The sequence below is a fragment of the Oryctolagus cuniculus genome, chromosome 9, assembly GCF_964237555.1.
Source record: "Oryctolagus cuniculus chromosome 9, mOryCun1.1, whole genome shotgun sequence".
In the NCBI taxonomy this organism is placed as follows: domain Eukaryota; kingdom Metazoa; phylum Chordata; class Mammalia; order Lagomorpha; family Leporidae; genus Oryctolagus; species Oryctolagus cuniculus.
Window position 1 is genome coordinate 79,882,917 of NC_091440.1, and position 21,298 is coordinate 79,904,214.

At 38.9% G+C, this 21,298-nt stretch overlaps 1 long non-coding RNA gene across 2 annotated transcripts in view; it reads right to left on the reverse strand.

Moving 5' to 3' along the window:
- Positions 1-2,739: 2,739 nt before the first annotated feature.
- The window catches only part of LOC103352083 (uncharacterized), a 30,546-nt gene continuing 11,987 nt past the window's right edge, over positions 2,740-21,298 (reverse strand). For both annotated transcript variants that reach the window (XR_007913726.2, XR_011378656.1), the window contains 3 exons: positions 19,314-19,402; positions 11,649-11,712; positions 2,740-3,584 (listed from right to left, as the gene is read on the reverse strand). This is a non-coding gene — a long non-coding RNA (uncharacterized lncRNA). The remainder of the gene's footprint in view (positions 3,585-11,648; positions 11,713-19,313; positions 19,403-21,298) is intronic.

Genomic DNA, 21,298 nt, shown 5'->3' on the forward strand with positions numbered 1-21,298 from the left:
ATTGTTGCTCTCGGTGTTGCTTCATTTCTGGCTCTGTATTCTCACTCTTTAAGAGAAAGAATATAATTGGTTTGGCTAGCCACCAAAGACCACAGTAAGGTATATAGGTATTGTGATATTGCAACCTTCAGCCACTCACCAGTATATATGTTTTGTTTTCTGCTCATGGACCCAACCTAGTAGAATACATTTCCTTAACAGAGTCACACACCATTGAGTATAATGACCTATAAGAAATTCTGTAAGAAGGAGGCTGCAATTCATTAGTAAGGCTCCTGAGGTGCTCTGAACTTCTTAGGCATGATATTACTGACTGGTACCTCATCAGGTTCAATATAGAAAGTTCTGAAGATTTTGCTTTCTGTGTCAGTGAATTCCAGCTGCAGTAAGACCTTCACGCGGTGGCCCCTGAGAGCTTTTGCAAACACATGCTGGGAAAATCTCAGCTAAAGTTCAACTCTGTCTCCCCTCACCTTCTTAACTACTACAACTTATTATCTGCAGTTTAAAGAACTCCAGTGCCAGCCCAGGGGCTGTAGGTCACTGCTCCCTGGTTTTGTAGGGCGCAACACAAAGGTACAAACTGTATTCTCTGGCCTGAAAAACCAATGTAGAGGTTTTGTAAGGAGAGAAAGCAGCTTCTTTGTGAGGTGGGAGAGCTCAGGCATGGAAAGAAACAGGCTTAAGGAATTTTCATTGCTGCTGATTATTATGACAATGGGTTGGGTGTTTTTTTTTTTTTTTTCTTGTCCAAGACTCAATGTGTGTTGACAAATATCGGTGAAGCCCGTCTACTTTAGTTACGATTCCAAAATGTGGATTATTTTGCCTACCGCTAGTTGCCATTCACCTTCATTATAAGTTTTGCAAAGTAGACAGTGACTCTCAGGGTGACTGGCAAAGGTGCAGAAGACAAATAATGCTTGGGAAAGAACACGTTATTAAATGTGAAGAGTATGCTCTTATAGGCACTACACTTCTAACCTAGAGGGTCTCCATCTTCTAATCCTCTCATTATGGAGGCAGGCTTCTCCAAACATTAACAATAGAGAAACTAAAAATCCAACATCATATCTCAGCATAATAGGAACAGAATGCTTATAGGTGATTTTTCAGTGATTTCTAACTATGACCTAGAAAATATAATTATGACAGTGCCTTGTCATACAGTATGGAAAGAAGAGTTCCCTCCTCTGTTTTTCTTATCTCCAGACCCAGCAGTCACTGGTAAAACAGGATAAATTCACCCTGTTAGCATAACAACCCCCAGAACGTGGCCAGAATCCATGAAGAAAAGCAATGTTATTTGGTGGGTTCCTGTAGGAAGAAGTTGAGGGGCATAAAGGCTGCCCCTTACCAACTGGAATTTGAGGAATACAGTAGAGTCTCAGTGCCTTTAGGAATATCAGTAGAAGTTCCTTGGTAGATACTTAGAGCCCTTAGTGGAGGGGAGAGGCTTAAAAGGCCGAGAGCACTGGGCAGGGAGAAGATAAAGATGAAAGCAAGAAAATATATGCCCATCTGAGATACCTTTTGGCATGGACTGGTGGGTGATTCCATGGAAAAGGAAGAACACAAAACCAAGTAATCTCTTGTAAACAATCTTACTCTCCTGTATTTTTATGTATCCTGGTTGATATTCTTATGGTAAAGGAGAAGGCAATCGCCTTGAAGTCAATAATGGCATACTTAAATGATTGCCTACATTATGTTCACATTTTCTCAATTCTGGTTAGTAGAGTTGAATATATTTTGTAATTCAACATGGCCTTGGAAGAGCAGGACAAGACTCCTATACTCAGTGGATTCTTTCATGTTGCAAAGGCCGTGGACAGGCACCATAAGGTTACTCTCTATAAATAGAAGTACATCCTATGGAAATATGAATTAAGGTGAAAAGGATGCACCTTTCCTACCCAGCCAGGAACCACATAGAATTAGAACAATGCTCCTAGACATTCCAGATACAACCTTAACTCTGAAAGTTAGGTGGCCATAATTATGGCTCCAATGTAATTGTTCCCCAAGAAGGGAGCATTTGTTGTTTACTCTGGGTCCATGCTGGAGAAATGGCTATTATTATTCTTAGTTTCTACTATGTATATTGCAGTTGACTTTGGTGAGAGGAGATAGTGAGAAGATAAGATTCAGACTATATTTCCGAGGAAAATCGAACTACCACAGCTGTGGGAATTTATCGGGGGATTTAGTGAAGGATGGAGGGAGTGCAGGGTGGGAAGTATCACTATGCTGTTGGTTAGTAAAATGGCACAGTCTTAACTGTGTTGCCATCTATGCCCCAGACACCATCTTAGGCTCTGGCCCCTTCTGCCAATGCTAAAAGCAAGGTGACCAGATGGCCCAACTACAGGTGTCAGCTCCACCCCCACCCTAACGGGATTTGCTGCTTCTATTTCTCTACTTGCCCCCTGCAAAGGTTTAACAAGACCTGTTCCCGAACACGTGCTCTGTCTCTAATGCTCTCTTGCTCTCTCTCTCTCCTGAGTCCTCTCTCTCTCACTCTCTTGCCCTCTTGACTCTCTCACCTCTCTCCCCAGCCCATCGGGCTTCCCCTACCTGACAATAAACCTTTCCCTTAACTCCGGTGTTTGGTGTGTTTTGCAGCAGCCTTACACTGTTCAAACTGTCTATAGGAAATGCATGAATTTGTTTCCTCCCCTCTATATAAATTCTTAAAAAGTAAGAAAGGGAATCTGGTCAATATGTTTCCTTCCTGGCCATTCACCTGTCTAGTGTGTCCTCTCTCCTGTTAGGTTCCCACTGAATACTGAGCCCTACTCCTGCCTCTGGTTTCCTCCCCATTGCACAAACAACCCATCCCTGAATCTATTTATAGGGCCCAGAGACACATTCATAACCATCTCCCTAACAAAGCAACTGCTGCGGTATGAGTGTTTGTGTCCCTTCACAATTCAATTCGGTAAGCGTGTTATTCCCATTCCACATACTAGGAAAATGAAGCTCAGTGGCATTAAGCAACTTGCCCAAGGTCACAGGCTATGAAGTGGCAGAAATGAGATTAAAAATCAAATTTATCTGGTATGTAGAAAATGATGGGTATTTAATTTCCACACTGGATAATTTGGTCAACTGTTCTATCTGTGACAACAGCGTAAATGATTTTGTTTGTGGCCCAGAAAACATCACAGCCCACCTCTGTCATGCCTCACCATTGAGATCCAGATCTACCCTCCGACATACCAAAGCAGGCTGCTTCCTGGTAAAGGGTGCCCCTCTCTATTTCTGAACATTTATTTAACAATCCCATAATTATTGGTGCTCCATCACCTCACTGAAAACTTTCTTAAATCTGTTGAGCAATGCAATAGACATCTCCCACAAACACTAAAAAAGGCCCAGGGTCATGTTTTGGAAATAAATCATAGTATCCCCTCAAAATACAGTTTTCCCCTCCATTTGACCTGATTTGATACCTTATTGTCAAATACAATTTTTTTTATGATTTGTGACACTTTCCTCCTTCCAAGTCACAGCATCAACTGACAAGCCAAAGTAAACTCAGTAGAGTTTATCTTTTCGTTTTTCACATCCTTGAACAACCTCTGAAATAAAAAGAAAAAAAAGTATATTTAATATACTTATAGCCTAAATCTTACTGCAGAAATAATTCACAGGCATCCTTGATTCATGAAAGCATTCTCTTATTTTTCAGACATTGGATATTCCTTATCTTAAAGGTTACTCAAATTTAAGATTGCAAATGATTTTATTCAAATTTATTAAAGCTAAGCATTTTTATTGAATGCCTATATGATGCTAAATTATATTATTTAATACATTAAAACTATATTGAAGGTAAATCTTCACATCAAATGAGTTCTATTTTATTAAAAATCACACTTTCTATTTTATTAGTTTTTAGATAGTTATTCAATGTACAATAAAGTTATTAAGGAATATATAGCATATACAAGACAGATAAAATGGATTTATGTGTATGTGTGAATATGAGTAAATATGATAGATTTATGCACACAATATTATAAAATACGTGATAAAGTACCTGTATGTGTCTGTGTGTAAGTGTGTGTGCATGTGTGGTGTAATTGTAGCCAATGTCTGCACTGAATGAAGTAAGCTTAGAGTTTTCCATAATTATTTGAAGGACAGTTCGTGAAAAGGAATAAATTTGTTACAATTTAGGCCTTTAGGCTCAAACCTGAGAAGATCATATCTTAAAACATCTTTTATGCAAGCATTTACCTTGCATCTAACATGGCCCAGCACTGTGCTAATCTTAGAGAATGAAAGAGTGAAGCAGGTGTATTCTGCGATATCAAGTGCTGTTCAACAAAGAGACAAGTGGGTCTTGGACGCAGCTTTTATTTCTATAGGGCTGTGGTCAAGAATCCTGAGTTGATTTGGCCACCATGGGTATGCTCAAGCCCAATTTCTTTAGGCGTTAACTGCTACAATCAAGCAAGAGCTTCAATTCTGTCTTGGCAACAGAGCTTCATGCCACACGGAACTCTATTCTTTGCAATGTTGTGCTCCTTGTGGGTAAAGTGCTGTAAGAATTGTTTGAATGGATGTCACCCAGCTCTAGCAGGAGAGCCAGGCCAGTACCTGAGAAGATGTGTTGGATGAGGCGAAGGATGGGTTTCTCCCTGGGAAAAGGAAATTTAGGGGAAAGTGGTCAAATAGGGAATAGGATCTTAAAAAGCATCTCCATGGCTGGTGCCGCGGCTCAATAGGCTAATCCTCCACTGTGGCACCAGCACCCCCGGTGGGGACGCCGGATTCTGTCTTGGTCGCTCCTCTTCCAGTCCAGCTCTCTGCTATGGCCCGGGAGTGCAGTGGAGGATGGTCCAAGTCCTTGGGCCCTGCACCTGCATGGGAGACCAGGAGAAGCACCTGGCTCCTGGCTTTGGATCAGCACGGTGCACCGGTTGCAGTGTGCCTGCCGAAGCGGCCATTGTGGGTTGAACTAATGGAAAAAGGAAGACCTTTCTCTCTGTCTGTCTGTCTCTCACTGTCCACTCTGCCTGTTAAAAAAAAAAAAAAATCTCCACTCCCCTCAGGGCTGTGAAGTGGGTACAGTAGGAGATTCAGGAAGAATTTCTGTTAGTTTTTTTTTTTTTTTTTATTTTTTTCCTAAGGAATTGAATCAGTATGAAGGAGTTTGTCTGATTAATAAGGGATATTCTGAAGTTTGGGGATGGTAGAAATCTCTGTGGGATGGCCCTGTTCCTAGGTAAACTGAATGTCCTGTTTAACTGTGTCTCATTTAGTATAAGGCACTGCTGAGTAAGTGAGAGTCATTTTCCAGAAGGTTCACAATGGGTAGACAGTTCCTGTAGGCTATTTGGTGGCTGATAGACACTAAGAGCTGACAGCCAGGCTACCTCACTGATATAACTTAGACCAACACCTTGAGGACCTGTGAGCTACTCATCTCCATGTGTTGAACATCTATACCATTTGGCTATTGCACTTCACTTAAACCTCACAATAGACTTGTGGGTTCTTTTTATCAACATCACTGAAGAGGTAACTGAAGTTCCTAGAATATAAAAGTTTGATCTCATGTTGTATATGCAATGTGCAGTGGACCAAGGATTTGATTCTAGCAAGTCTACTAAAGCAGCATAACATTGAATAGAGATCATATTTATTTGTGGATAAACATACAGCTTTCTTTTTTCCCAACTACTCCACACTACAATGTGTGACCAATTGTAAAATCCATAAATGTAGGAGGGGTGGTATTTGACCTAGTGGTTAAAATGCTGTTTGAGGTACCTACATCCTGTATCAGTGTACCTGCATTCTAGTCCAAGCTCTACTCCTGATTCCTGCTTCCTGTTAATGCACACCCTGGAACACAGTATAGATGACTAAAGTAGTTTGGATCCTCCCGCCCAAGGAGAGACTTGATTTGCTTTCTAGTTCCTCACTTCAACCTGGCCCAGTCCCAGCTGTTGTGGGCATGCAGGGAATAAATGAGCAGATGGGAGATTTGTTCTTTATGTCTCTCTCTCTCTCTCTCTTTGAAATAATAAAATATATTAAAAGTTTAAAAAATTTATAAATGCATTAGTACTTTCTTGAGACTCAAGATCAAATCAAAATGAAAACAATTCAATATCAGGTGTTAAAAAGGAAAAAGAAATTAACTAAAACCTCAAGATGAATAGACATGCATCTACTTTCAAAGGAGAAGGTGGCATAACTCACAATAAATGAAAAATAAATCCTTATATTGCTGTGTTTCCTGTCTAGTGTACACAGTTTATTGTTTAGTAGAGCACAAAACAAGGTTTAGATAGTCAAAGGACAAAGGAATACTTTGGTGGTAGGATTTCAGAAAGTTGCCTGTTTGAATAATAAGTGGCATGAGTGGTTTACATTTTTAAGACTTAGGAAGCAATGAGAGAGTAGAAGAGGAGAAGAGCACAGGGGATGGTAGAAAGGGAAGAGAGACAACAGCTAACACAGCCACAGTTTAGAACACATTTAATGTAAAGAGTCAATAAGCAATTTTCTAAAGGGAAGATTATATTGGATTTTGGTGTTTGAATATCTGTAGCACATAACATGCTTGTCTTCTATTCTTTAGTAAAATCTGCTATACACTAAATATCTTGGTTGAGCACTTTTGGAGGGATTGAGAGAGGGGTTGATTTCTGTGTCTGTCTTAGCACACAGACGAAAGAGGGCAAAGATGCAAGGAGGCAAGTGTGAGTGAGATTTGGTGCCCTCCAGAAGCCTGAGGTCACAGCCAGAGAAGACAAGGGGAATGAAAGCCATCAGCAGGAGATGTCAGTTGCCTCCTGGACTTTTCAAGGCAATATCATGGCAATAGGAAAAGATAGTAGAATTTGGGTCACCATCTGTCTCCTCCCATTTGCTTAAGAAAACCTACCAAAATCACTTTGGGGGGTTGTTTGTTGAGGTAAATTAATACCTACACTAATGACACCAAAACAGTGAAAAACTATCAAGTGGTTGCTTTTTCAGAAACTTGAAGAAAGACCTACAGGAAAGTTGGTCTAAAACTCAACCCTGTGAAGCTCTATCCAGATGCTACACTCTGAGACCCCATCTGCATGAAATCGTCCTGTATCAACCACTAAGAGTGGCCAAGGTTTTCAAAGAAACATTTTAAGTTTCCTCTTCAAAAACCAAATGGGAGAGATTAAATAGCAAGTAGAGTAGAGAAGTTGCTGTCACATCCCTGTGTCAGTTTGTCTCCCATGTCTACTCAACACATCACAACCAGAAAACGTGTCTAATTTGCTCACTTGGGGGTTCTGGAAGAGTAAACTCCAAGTGAAAGATGCAGCACCCTGCATGACCAGGAAGAAAACGATACCAGCCAGGTAGTTACTCAGCAATGAGGCCATTTTGTGTCCACTGAAGCCCGAGGCAGGCTATATATCCATTGGTGGCTGTAAACTCCAGATAACTCTGGCTTCCTAAACTCTGGACAGATGAGAAGCTGTGGAACACCCATAGGGTTTTGACATAGGCGAGAATATCTGTTAACCCATCCTAAATAGTGATGTAGAAACTCAGTATTTGGTAGTCTTTTGAAAATCTAGACTCTTCTATGCATGTTTATGTATCTACAAGCTTTCTTAGTGACTTTCATAACATACCCCCCAAGATTATTTGCCTTATAATAATTATGAGAACTTATGAACATTATTTATGTGGTTAGTATTTTATGCAGAATTAAGTCTGATCTGCATCACACCAATGATGAAAAAGAGGTTTTGAGCAAAGAAAGGAATTTGTACAAAGTCACACCATTTTTAAATGGTGAAGTTAGGATATGAATTCATGCACTTTGGAGTCCTCTAACTGGTGAATCAACTAACTGAGAGGATAGACATTAAAATAAAGAGAAATGCTAGTAGAAATCTATGTTCCTACAACTCCAACTCCTGCTTATTACAAATCTGTTTTTCAGATGGGCATTGTGGCTGCCTCATGAGACAATCACATCCCATATTGAAGTGCCTGTGTTCATGACATGGATTTGCTTTCAATCCAGCTTCCTACTAATGGGAGGTGGCAGTTGAAGGCTCAAGTACTTGGGTCAAGGCCACCCATGTAGGAAACCTAGATGGAATTCTGGGCTCCTGGCATCAGCATGCACCAGCCCTGGAGAAAGAAGACTCTTTCTGTTTCTATTTCTTTCTTTTTGTAGCTTTGCTACATATAAAAACTTTTTACATACGTACATATATAAACATACATATATATTTTATAAACATACATATATAAACTTTAAAAAACTGTTCCTTCCTTTGCTGTCAACTCACTGTACACAACTTTTCCTTCACAAGTATACCTGACCTTGAGTATTTATCAAGTGGAATAGTGATTTAATTCATTTCACTCTCTTTTATGTTGCAACTTAGATATGGTGACTAGCAACTTGGTCTTTAAAATGCTAGGCACAGGCTGTTAAAATGGAGTTCTAGTAAAATTAAGCCAGAGATCAAAGCTGGAAATGGCTTACGTTTATTTGGATTTCACCAGGGGAACATTAGCTCTTTCTGACATTTGAAATATGATGCTTTTATGATCTTTTTATAATAGGTTTACCAAAGCACTCTGTCTTATTTAAATTCCAGTGATCCTAAAGAAAAAAAAAATTGTGCATCTTTAGTTATCCTGCACTTGATGGACTTGAATCATTCATGACTTTAAAAAATGTTCAGTACAAATGAAATATAGTTTGATTGGGTGTTATAAGAAAACTCTAGAAGCTTGTCCGCAAGTCTGCATTTAAATGACACTGTGCAGTAAATGGTTAGATATTTCACATATGAAAATAGTGCTTCCAACAACATAGTAGGAGTGATTTAATTATGTTATTCTTTGAATCATGCTTGGATATTCCTACCATTACTAATTAGCAATAATAACTGTAACCAATATAAATTAAGTACTTTTCTTTTTAGACATATTTCATTCTTGTTAGTTTCATACAGTACAGAATAGGAATAAATTTAAAAAAAAAAAGCAGAGGGCATGGAAGCCTTCTCCCATTATGTCCAAACTAATGTCCAGGGGGACGTCTTAAGCTCTCAATGTTGAATAATGGTTGACTCTATTTAGATATGATTAAGAAGATTCCACATAACAGCTAATGATCTAATATTAGTACAGGTATTCATCATTCTAGTTAAGAAATAGAGCCTAGAACTATAGGAAATCACATAGCAAACATGATTGCTGTGCTGTGTGTATCTGCCATTTCAAGTTAAAAAATGGAAAGACCGAAATTCATATTAGTGCTAAGCATAGGCTCAGCTGTAAAAATATATGTCTCCATGTCCAATTAACAGTGCAGCACAACACAGAGCAATTGCTTATTAGTTTCACCCAGGTCAGTGATTTTCTTTTTTTTTTTTTTTCTTTTTTTTTTTTTTTGACAGGCAGAGTGGACAGTGAGAGAGAGAGAGACAGAGAGAAAGGTCTTCCTTTTGCCGTTGGTTCACCCTCCAATGGCCGCCGCGGCCAGCGCGATGCGGCCAGCGCACCGCGCTGATCCGATGGCAGGAGCCAGGAGCCAGGTGCTTTTCCTGGTCTCCCATGGGGTGCAGGGCCCAAGCACCTGGGCCATCCTCCACTGCACTCCCGGGCCACAGCAGAGGGCTGGCCTGGAAGAGGGGCAACCGGGACAGAATCCGGCGCCCCGACCGGGACTAGAACCCGGTGTGCCGGCGCCGCTAGGCGGAGGATTAGCCTAGTGAGCTGCGGCGCCGGCTCAGGTCAGTGATTTTCAAGAAGTGTTCTACAGAGTTCTTTAGCTTATTTAAAAAATATTTATTGTTATTTATTTGAAATTCGGAGTGACAGAGGGAGAGGCATAGAGAAACAGATCTTCCATCCACTGGTTCACTCCCCAGATGATGGCAACAGCTGGGGTGGGTCAGGCTGAAGCCAGGAGCCAGTAGCTACATTCAGATCTCTCACATGGATGACATTGATGCAAGTACTTGTGCCATGATCCACTGATTTCCCAGGTTCTTAGCAGGGAGTGGATTGGAAGTGGAGTAGCTGGGACTTGAATCAGAGATCCAATATGTGGCTTAACCTGCTATGCCACAACACAGGCTCTCTGGATCATTATTTTTAGGCCTATTTATTGAGGCAAGTCAATAACTCTTTTACTAGAAAAAAGGACTCCAAGAGAGGATCTTGGACCTTGGGGATACAGGTGGTTAAAAGAGCAGCTGAGTGAGCAAGGGTGAAGCCCTACCTAACTTCTACTAGAATGCATCTCTTATGTCTCTGTTACCTGTTTTGCATTGGTATTTCTCTAATGAATTCATTTTTAATAAAGAGTGGCACTACTGAAGTTTGTTAGAATAGTGTGAATAGCTCTTTTTCTAATTCTTCAGGTCTCAGGTTTAATATCATCTTTCTCAAGATGCTTTTTTTGAATTTCATTAATTAATTAACATGAGAAGCAGACACAAACACACATAGATAGGTAGAAAGATAGATAGATACATAGACATAGATGATAGATAGAATGCTCCCTCTCAGAATGGCTTGGGCTAGGTGGAAACCGCAGCCCGAAGTTGAGAATGCAGTCTAGGTCTTTCGTGTGTAGAAGGAATCCGGAGTTTGCACTAGCAGCAAACTGGAGTCAGGAGCTGGAGCTTGGGATTGAAACCAGGTGCTCCAGTGTGGCATGGGATGCTTACCCATGAGAGGCTTTTTCTGAGCCTCCACCCACTAAAGATGTTATTGACCAGGGGGCCCTTTTCATTCCCTTCTTATCCTAACCACATGCTTTATTTTTGACTTTTTGCACACTTCACAATTGTCTAGCTCCTAAACAGATATGTAAGTTCTGTTAGACAAAGTTTTTAATCACCCTAGATCTTGGCTATGTCTCCCATACCTTCCATTGTGCCTGACACATACTAAGTGCTTAATGAATATGCCACAAAGGTCTAAATGAAAACTGATATAATGCGTAAAAGTGGTCACAGCTGTACTTGCTGTAGAACTCAGGCATGTCTTTTGATGGACTATTTTGCCCATAAAGAGCATCCTGGAAAAAATCAATGTAAGGAGAAAATGAAGTCATAGTTCTGATTTGGTCTAAGATTTTTCCTCCATCCAAACACTCTGTTCCTCAGCTTCTAGTTGGCTTTCCATAGGATGCTAGGATAGTTGCATTCATGTATGTCACTTGACACAATTTTAAAGAGAGTCAAATCAACAAGCTTTATTCAGATTAGTATATAGACTGGGATACAATTTTTATAAAAAATTACGGAATAAGGATGATAAATACTAGAGACTGAGAAATATGTATCTGTTACAAACTTCATATCTATAATGGGGAAAGATGGAATAAAGGAGGCAAGAGTTGGTCTGCTGAGCTTCCACAGACCATTTTTGTCACCTGCTATGAGCACATAGGACTCCAATCTTAGCAAACAAACAGAAAAAACAAACAAACAAACAAAAATGCAAAATGTACTCTAAGTCTCTGATTGCTCATGATTCTATGTGGAAATTTGTGATCTGTATCTTAGATGTGCTGACCATGACTTTGAAAATGATGATGGAGGTGAACAGGCTATAATTTATAAACCTACAAATCAAACAAGTATCTGTGAGAGACTCACCTGCCACCTGGGTTTGGCTGGTCCTTTTCAATGAATTTACTCTGCCAGTCACTTTTATTCTTCACTTAAAAGAAAATACAGCAAAAAATATTTCGTTTTCCCATAAGACTATACAAATAGCTTTTGTTCCATAGGAATTATACCTTCATTGCCCTTATTATCTTTTTTAACTCCTCTAGTATTTATGGGTCTTTTTAGGGCTTTGAAAATCTTTCAACAATCAAATGATCCATTGAATTAGCAAAGATGAGTGGAAACTGACGTTGAAGTTTGGTTAATTTCCAAACTAATCGTGAAGGATTTTAAGAATCAGGGTCCTGAATTAACCTTTGGGAAATCAAATAGAGCTATATTGTTAATTATTCCTCAGTAAATGGAGTCTAATATCAGAGTTTACAAGCTCATAAAGTAATCAGTTGGGGTGTGTAAGGGGGGTGGTGGCTAATTACAACTTGTTCTGAATCTTAATAGAAAGGTAAATAAAGCTTCTACTCCACCCACAGTATGAGGCCACTTAAGTCATCACACTACAAATGCTAAGAGCTGAGACTCAGGCTTTAATTTGTTAAAACAAAACAAAACAAAACAACCTACCCTCAAGAATGAACCAAGGCAGCCAAGTTGTTAAACATAAGGGAATAGTAAGGAATGGCAAGAGGCATAGGAAACTAAATGAATTTTCCAATCTCTTGGCATATACTTGTTCACAACAGTTCTTAATGATACTTTGTATTTCTGCAGCATCAGTTGTTTTTTAACTTTTATTTAATAAATATAAATTTCCAAAGTACAGCTTATGTATTACAGTGGCTTCCCCCCCCATAACTTCCCTCCCACCCGCAACCCTCCCCTTTCCCGCTCCCTCTCCCCTTCCATTCACATCAAGATTCATTTTCAATTCTCTTTATATACAGGAGATCAGTTTAGCATATATTAAGTTTGAACCCACACAGAAACGTAAAGTGTAAAGTACTGTTTGAGTACTAGTTATAGCATTAAATCTCAATGTACAGCACATTAAGGACAGAGATCCTACATGAGGAGTAAGTGCACAGTGACTCCTGTTGTTGACTTAACAAATTAACACTCTTGTTTATGGCATCAGTAATCACCCTAGGCTCTTGTCATGAGCTGCCAAGGCTATGGAAGCCTCTTGAGTTCATAGACTCCAATCTTATTTAGACACGGTCATAGTCAAAGTGGAAGTTCTCTCCTCCCTTCAGAGAAAGGTACCTCCTTTGATGGCCCATTCTTTCCACTGGGATCTCACTCGCAGAGATCTTTCATTTAGGTTTTTTTTTTTTTTTGCCAGAGTGTCTTGGCTTTCCATACCTAAAATACTCTCATGGGCTCTTCAGCCAGATCCGAATGCCTTAAGGGCTTATTCTGAGGCCTGAGCGCTGTTTAGGACATCCGCCATTCTATGGGTCTGCTGTGTATCTCACTTCCCATGTTGGATCGTTCTCTCCTTTTTAATTCTATCAGTCAGTATTAGCAGACACTAGTCTTGTTTATGTGACCCCTTTGACTCTTAATCCTGATATGATTTTTAGTTGATAAGACTAGTTTTATCACCTCCCTGACAGTCTGTCCTAGAAAATGTTGTATGGGCTTTCTGCAGGCTGTATCTGTGCTTCCAAGTGATCTGGAATGCAACTTAACTCTCTCAATTATTGGTTGATTTTCTGTTTGAATGTTCTATCTCTTCCTAAAATGGATTATTGAAGTCCTCTGTAATTATCATATTTTGCTCTCTCTCCCTTTATGTTTTAATATTTGTTTTCAAAATATTTGCTTTGTATATGTGGCTGCTCCTATACTGGGCTCATATATATTTATAGTTATTATTTCCTCTTACTGGATTGAATGCTTTATCATTATATAATGGCCTTTTAAAATCTATTTTATCTGATCTATGTAGGGCTACTTCTGCTTTATTTTGTGTTCCTTTTGCATGAAATATATTGTTCAGTCCTTTCACTTTAAGTCATGTGTGTTTCTGTAGGTGAAGTGAGTTTCTTTCAAGCAGCGTATTGTTAAGTCTGTTGTTCCTCCTATGGGTCACTCCATATCATTTTGTTAGAAAATCTAATCTGTTTACATTTACCATAATTATTAATAAGTAGTCTTAGTACTGCCCCTTTGATATTTGGTTTTTAATTTTATTGTTGTTCTTTTCTTGCTTTCTCCTCCCTTACAATGTTTCTTTGTGGCTAAGTGGTTTTTGCAGTTTGCTTCAATTTCTTTCCTATTATTTTTGGTATCACTGTTACAGACTTTCTTTGTACTCACCATGACGTTTGAAAAAAATATTTTGGCTATCAAACTATTTTGAAATCATAGCAAATTGATGTTGATTATATTGATTATAAAGATAGAAAAATAAAGAGAGATAAGAAATGCAAATAATTCTAGACTTACCATTTTTTCTTCCTCACATTTTGACTTTTGATGTCTCATTTGCATCTTTCTTTAATGCCTGTCTCGTAATAGTCATGTAGTTACTATGTCAATAATTTTGCTTCTTAGTATTTATACTAAAGATATAAATGGTCTATTCACCATGTTTACTACATTTAAATATTTTATCAGCACAGCTACGGTTAACAGTGAGTTTTCACCTTTCTGATATGTTCTTGCTTGTTCGCATCCCTTTCAGTTTGAACATTCCCCTTCGGAAATTTTTGAAGATTGGTCTGGTGGTGGTACATTCTCTCAGCTTATGTTTGTCTGGGAATGTCTTTTAAGACATTCTTCACATCTGAAGGACAGTTTTACTGGGTACAATATTCCTGGCTTGGTATTTTTTCCTTCAGTGTCTTTAAAGTCTCATCCTACTCTTCCTTGCCACAATGTTTCTTATGAAAAGTCATCGGTCAGCTGAACTGGGACCCAATGGTGTGTTATTTTTTTCCTAACAGCTTTTAGAATCTTCACTTTGTCTTTAAAATTGGACAGTTTATTATCATAGGTTTTAGACTGATGACTGACCTTTCTGTACCTCATACGTTTATCTTTCTCTGGGATTGAGAAGCTTTCTATTATTACAGGTTTGAACATGCTTTCTACCCTTTTGGCATTCTCAAACTCTCTAGATCCAAAATTACTCAGATATTTACTTTAATTTGTGTTTTCCACAAGTTTTTGTGAGAGTCCTTCTTTCCTCTTGATTCTATTTTCCCTTTTCTCTTGTATGTATTCTCAAACAGCCTGTCTTCAAGCTCTGATTCCTTCTTCGGTTTTATCTGTTCTGGTACTGATATCTCCTACTGCAGCTCAAATTTCACACAGTACACTTTTCAGTTGAAGGGTTACTATTTAACTTTTAAAAATTATTTCTATCTCTTGGTCGAGTCTTTCCGAGTATTAAATTGCTTTTCTGTATTTGCTTCAAGTTCACTGAGTTTCCTTTTACAGGTTGTTTAAATTGTTCATTTGAACATTTGACAATAGATTCTAGGTGACCGATTTCTGATACCTTATGTTGTTCATTAGGTGAAGTCATGGCTCCCTGAGAGTTTTTGATGGTTATTAGTGTGTGACTGCATCTGCACAGTGATAAGATTGGTTATCTTCCCCAGTCTTCCCAATGTGACTTTGTTTGTGGCTGCCCTTAAGAAGCTCTAAAAAGTCTTCTGTTTTCTCTGAGCCTATAGACACTTCTGTCACTTCAGAACTACGTGGTGCCCTAAGTTGAGATTTGTTACGAGTGCTGCCAATTGCACTGTCACTATTGTCACTATGGGGTTCATATTTGTTCTTAATCAGCAGCTGGTATGCTGCTCAGAATGAACCAGGGAGTTGTCAAAAAAGGGTAGTCTATCTTTCCAAGTCTCCCCTGAGTCTAGTGCTGTGGACTAAGATATCCAGTGTTGTGACAACCAATGTTGCAATGCTAGGTCACACCCAGAGCCCGTAGACCACCGAGAATAGTGCAGCAGAAAGGTACGTTCTAAGACCATAATACTGCGGTCTGTCTACTGCAGATGTACACTCACAGCTGGAGGCTACTGCAATTAGCCATGAGTCAGGTTGGCTGAAACACAAATGTGACAAACAAGGGTCAGAGCTACACTTGGCATCAGAGCAGATCCAGACCTTCCACTTCCAGATACTGGCCTATAGACAGGACATTAAGATCTTTCCTTCTGATGTTGCATTTTACCTGCACTTCCCTGTGGTTCGTGGCTGTCTGCCCAAGGCTGGTGTAGAGGTAATAAAGGCAGCCCCTTTATCACCCAAGCTGGCACTTAGCTGGGTTCCATGTAGGTCCCACAGTCACCAAGCCCTGCATAATCTTAGAGGTGCGTGACAGGACACATGAGGCTGGTGGCCTTAAATGATAAGGTAATTCCATCTCTGCCTGATGCTAGGGCAACCCCAAAACTCTACCTCTGAGCATTGACCTGGGAGTAGAGGTCTTTGTGTATTTGAGTTTCTAGGTCTCCCAGCAGGGTTTTGACTCTGAACACCAAGGCAAGAGCCTAACTTGCCTTTTTTGGCCTACGTTCCAGTGGCTAGTCTTGCCCTGCTTTCTGCTGGAGTTTGATAGTGACAATGGTGGTGGGGTGGGAGGTGGTAGTTCCTTTTAAGCCTTCTGCTCAAAATAATGCAAAAACTCAGTCTGTGTGGGCCTGGTACTGGATTTCAAGTCGATGATCTGGACTTAACCCATATTTCCTATCCCAAGTTGGAGGTGAGGTCATTTCTCTCCATACAATGCTACTTGGAGCTGAGGGAGGCATGGCACAGAACTCCTTCCTTCATTCAAGGCATCTGTTCTTATGCTTGTACTAAAACCAGGCACTATGGTCTCTCACCTGGCTTCAATAACTTCTGAAAGTGAGTTTGTGTGTGAATAGTGTTCACATGTGCATCTCTGTGCACAGATGATCACCGGAGTTCTTTACCCAGCAGCCATTTGCTCTACCTTTGGATATTCTGTGTACAAAGAAAAGTACACACCAAATTAAAAACGAATATGACTCTAAAACTCAGTTTGAGTTATGTGGCATTGATGAGCTGTGTAATTATCCAGGACCTATAGGTTAGAAATCCTCAAGTCCTTTCCTGCCATTTCTGGGATTCCAGGAGCTCATGTTTTCAGTCTCTCCACCTCAGATGCCTGTGATATCAAGAGTAAGGTGAATTCTTATAAGGCATGAATTATTAGCAGTGGGTTATATCATTGTTTATTATTTTTGTAATTAAAAATAAAATTAAATACTTACATTAAATACTATCTTTCCTCTCAAAACCAAATTCAGATTATCATGAGTGGTACAATTAATAGTGGACAAACAAGAAGAACAGACAACATTATAAAATCAAATATTTTCATTAAGTGGGTGTTATTTCTTTCCAATTATTCATAACATTCTTTATGTTCTTTGATAAAATTGTAGTTTCATTTTTAATTCTGTATATTCTCACTAAGTTTATTTTTATGTATTTATGTGCCAATTGTTATCATACAGGGACTCTTTTCTCTATTTTCTAACATTGTGCTTATTACAGAAAATCAACTAAATAGCTTATATACAGTTAGAGCCAAGTCCTTGGTAGTTTCAGTTGAGTCTATTTGTATACAAGATGATAATATCACCTTCTGAGAATTTGTCATGATAAGTTAACCTCTCTTTGACTCAGTTTCTCCAAATCCTTAAAGTTGCATAACAAAGCATCTCCTTGACAGATGTGTTGTGATAAATTATTAATATCTATACAACACTCAACTTGTCCACAGTACTGTTTTAAGTACTAGCTGCTTTTGATTTTGTTATTATTATTATTGTATTTCCTAGTGAGATTCAGTATCCAACACTTTTCTTAGTGATTTGTTTTGGATCCAAATGTGCCAATACATATTATTTTGTTCATTCTTTTATACAAATCATTTTGTTCCAATTCAAAGTGCTTATGATTGTTTGGTCAAGAGTCACTTTGTTATTCTCAGCAGTTGTTTTCTTTGTAAGCATCAATTCACCAGCATGTTGGTTCTTCTCTTATTTCTGTCTTTCCTACACCACATCTTGCAAAAATCCCCAATGTCTCTAAGCAAACAGGGTACTTTCCCATTGTTTCCTGGATCCACTTGCATTTCCTGCATACCTTATTATTTTGGCTACTTCTCTATTGGCAGTTTTTTAAAACTTTTATTTAATGAAAGATCTCCGCGAGTAAGATTCCAGTGGAAAGAACAGGTCATCAAAGAAGGAGGTACCTTTCTCTGAAGGGAGGAGAGAACTTCCACTTTGACTACGATGTTGTCTAAATATGATCAGAGTCAGTGAACTCAAAAGGCTTCCATAGCCTTGTCAACTCATGACAAGAGCCTAGGGTGATTACTGATGCCATAAACAAGAGTGTCAATTTGTTAAGTCAACAACAGGAGTCACTGTGCACTTACTCCTCATGTAGGATCTCTGTCCTTAATGCGCTGTACCTTGTGATTTAATGCTATAACTAGTACTCAAACAGTATTTTTCACTTTATGTTTCTGTGTGGGAGCAAACTGTTGAAATCTTTACTTAATATATGCTAAACTGATCTTCTGTATATAAAGAGAATTGAAAATGAATCTTGATGTGAATGGAAGGGGAGAGGGAGTGGGAAAGGGGAGGGTTGCGGGTGGGAGGGAAGTTATGGGGGGGGAGTCATTGTAATCCATAAGCTGTACTTTGGAAATTTATATTCATTAAATAAAAATTAAAAAAATAAATAAATATGAATTTTTGAAAGTATAACTTTTGGATTATAGCGGTCCCCCCCCATAACCACCCATTTCCTACTCCCTCTCCCATCCCATTCTTCATGAAGATTCATTTTTAATTATCTGTATATACAGAAGACCAACTTAGTATATACTAAGTAAATATTTCAACAGTTTGCACCCACACAGAAACACAAAGTGTAAAGTACTGTTTGAGTATTAGTTTTACCGTTAATTTGCATAGTATAACACGTTAAGGACAGAGATCCTACTTGGTGAGTAAGTGCACATTGACTCCTGTTGTTGATTTAATAATTGACATTCTTATTTATGATGTCAGTGATCACTTGAGGCTCTTGTCATGAGCTGCCAAGGCTATGGAAGCCTCTTGAGTTCATAGACTCCGACCTTATTTAGACAAGGCCATAATCAAAGTGGAAGATCTCTCCTCCCTTCAGAGAAAGTTACCTCCTTCTTTGATGACCTGTTCGTTCCACTGGGATCTCACTCACAGAGATTTAAGAACAGAGTGATTAAATCAAAGAATCCCGATACTCATCTTGAGCCAGAAATGATCTCTTTGCTTGTTTTACTTCCTAACTGCTATCTTGGCTCTATTCAAGCACAACTTACTCTTTTTTTCCTCTTTGAGTTTCTTCTTTGTTTTCATGAACTTTTGAAAAAAGTTTATTTAAGGTATACAAATTTAATAGTACAGATTCAGGAACATAGTGATAATTTCCACTCCACCCTTCCTCATGTCTATGCTCCCATCCTTCTTCCTCCTCACTCTCCTATTCCCATTCTTATTTTTTAAAAGGTCCATTTCAATTAACTTTATACCCATAAGATTAATCTGTACGCTATGTACAGACTTCAACAAGTAATATGAAGAAGAAAACCACTGTTGAGACAACAGCTATTAAAATCATACCACCTAGCTCCTCACCCACCTGTCTATTCATCTATGTATCTTCACGTCCTCTTCCCCTCTTGTCTTCATGTGTAGTAAGTAAAGATGCTTAGAAATTTCAGACAATTTCTATTAAAAAAAAGATTTTGTGAAAACACTGACAGAAGTACATTCAAGGTGATGATATTAACTCATACCCAAGTAGGAATCTCTTGCATGTCTAGTAGTGTACCAAGAGAAATCAATCAACAGTTAGAGCAGGAAATTGAAAAGCAAACTCTGTCTTCTCCTACAGTTACAATAACCCCATTTTCTCCCCTGAGCTGTGCTTCACTATAATTAAATCTTAGTACCTATAAGCAATGAGTATTTCATTCATATCTATAAAATAAAAATAGATTATTTTATTATTGAGGAAATACATTTTCATCTTAATATCTCACTGGCATTATTAATTATTTTGGAACATTTTTTTAAATGAAACACTCTCATAGAATAACATTTAAATTAAAATGAAGCATTCTTTTCATTGAAGAATTTAGTGGAAGCATTACTTGAGAGCTATAACATGAAGTCACCAGGGAAGAAATTTCACACATCATTCAAATACTCAAGCATCATAATCAGAAAAGTAAATTTGTGCAGGGATCAAATCAGAAGTCTCACAAAGGTCTTTATTTGATTGACTAGATAAGGAAAACACATGGTTTCCAAATATCTAAGCCTCGTGGCCCCCAAAGGAGTGGAAATTTTGCATGGTTTTAGGATTTAAAATTTTTCAGCTCTGAGTTAATTCATGCTTGGAATAGACTTGTAAAAAATGTGTTTGGTCTAGAAATGTTATTTAAAAACTGAGTGACATTTTGCTTATAAAGTTTGCCAAGGGCAAAGGACATTTTTTTTTTTTTTGACAGGCAGAGTGAACAGTGAGAGAGAGAGAGAGAGAGAGAGAGAGAGAGAGACAGAGAGAAAGGTCTTCCTTTGCAGTTGGTTCACTCTCCAAAGGCCGGCGCGGCCGGCGCGGTGCTGATCCAATGAGCCAGGTACTTATCCTGGTCTCCCATGGGGTGCAGGGCCCAAGCACTTGGGCCATCCTCCACTGCACTCCCGGGCCACAGCAGAGAGCTGGACTGGAAGAGGGGTAACTGGGACAGAATCCGGCGCCCCGACCGGGGCTAGAACCCGGTGTGCAGGCGCCACAAGGCGGAGGATTAGCCTAGTGAGCCGCGGCGCCGGCCAGCAAAGGACATTTTTAAGCACTGTTTTTTTTTTTTCTTCTTTTGCTGTTCTTATTTCCCCACTATGGATGCTCTCTATAAAAAACACACTTGTCATCTGCTAAATGATTATCATGTTTCCTTATATTGGGACTTCTTTGTCAGCTTAGATTAGAGGAAAGCATTTTACCAGAAAAAGCTTTTCTCCCTATGTATACTAACTATAGCCATATCCGTCTTTATATATTTCACTGCATATATAATTTCTTTATCAATTCTAACCATAAATGTTTTAGAATTGGGTTGAGCATGATCAGGTATCACCCAATCACACCTTCCAGGTGAATCTAACCTCCTTTCAGAAGCTGATAGATGATGGAGTTGACCCAGACTCTGAACTCCATTTGTCACATCATTGTGGGGAGTAACTAGATACATATTCTGGGATTTGTAAAAATTCTGGAGGGTCTTATGTGACTACGAAAATCCCATAGCAGATAGGTGGGAGAGTGAATAACTGAAATCCCTACTCTTTAAACCTCACTTAGGATTAAAGGGAATTACAGGTTTACTGTTCACTGAAGAGAAACAAATGCCCCATTACACAGAAGGGATTAAGGCCTAGAGGAGCATTTATACCTTTGGAATGAGGTTTGCCGTTTGCCTGGAAGTACAGAGCTGAGAGACAGAGACTGAATTAAAAAACAGAGCCCTATGTATGAACTGTAATCACAAAATGAGTGCTATCCAGGGTGAATCATGCTTCAGAACTTTTGAGTAATAACTGAAATTAAAATCTTGATCCAAA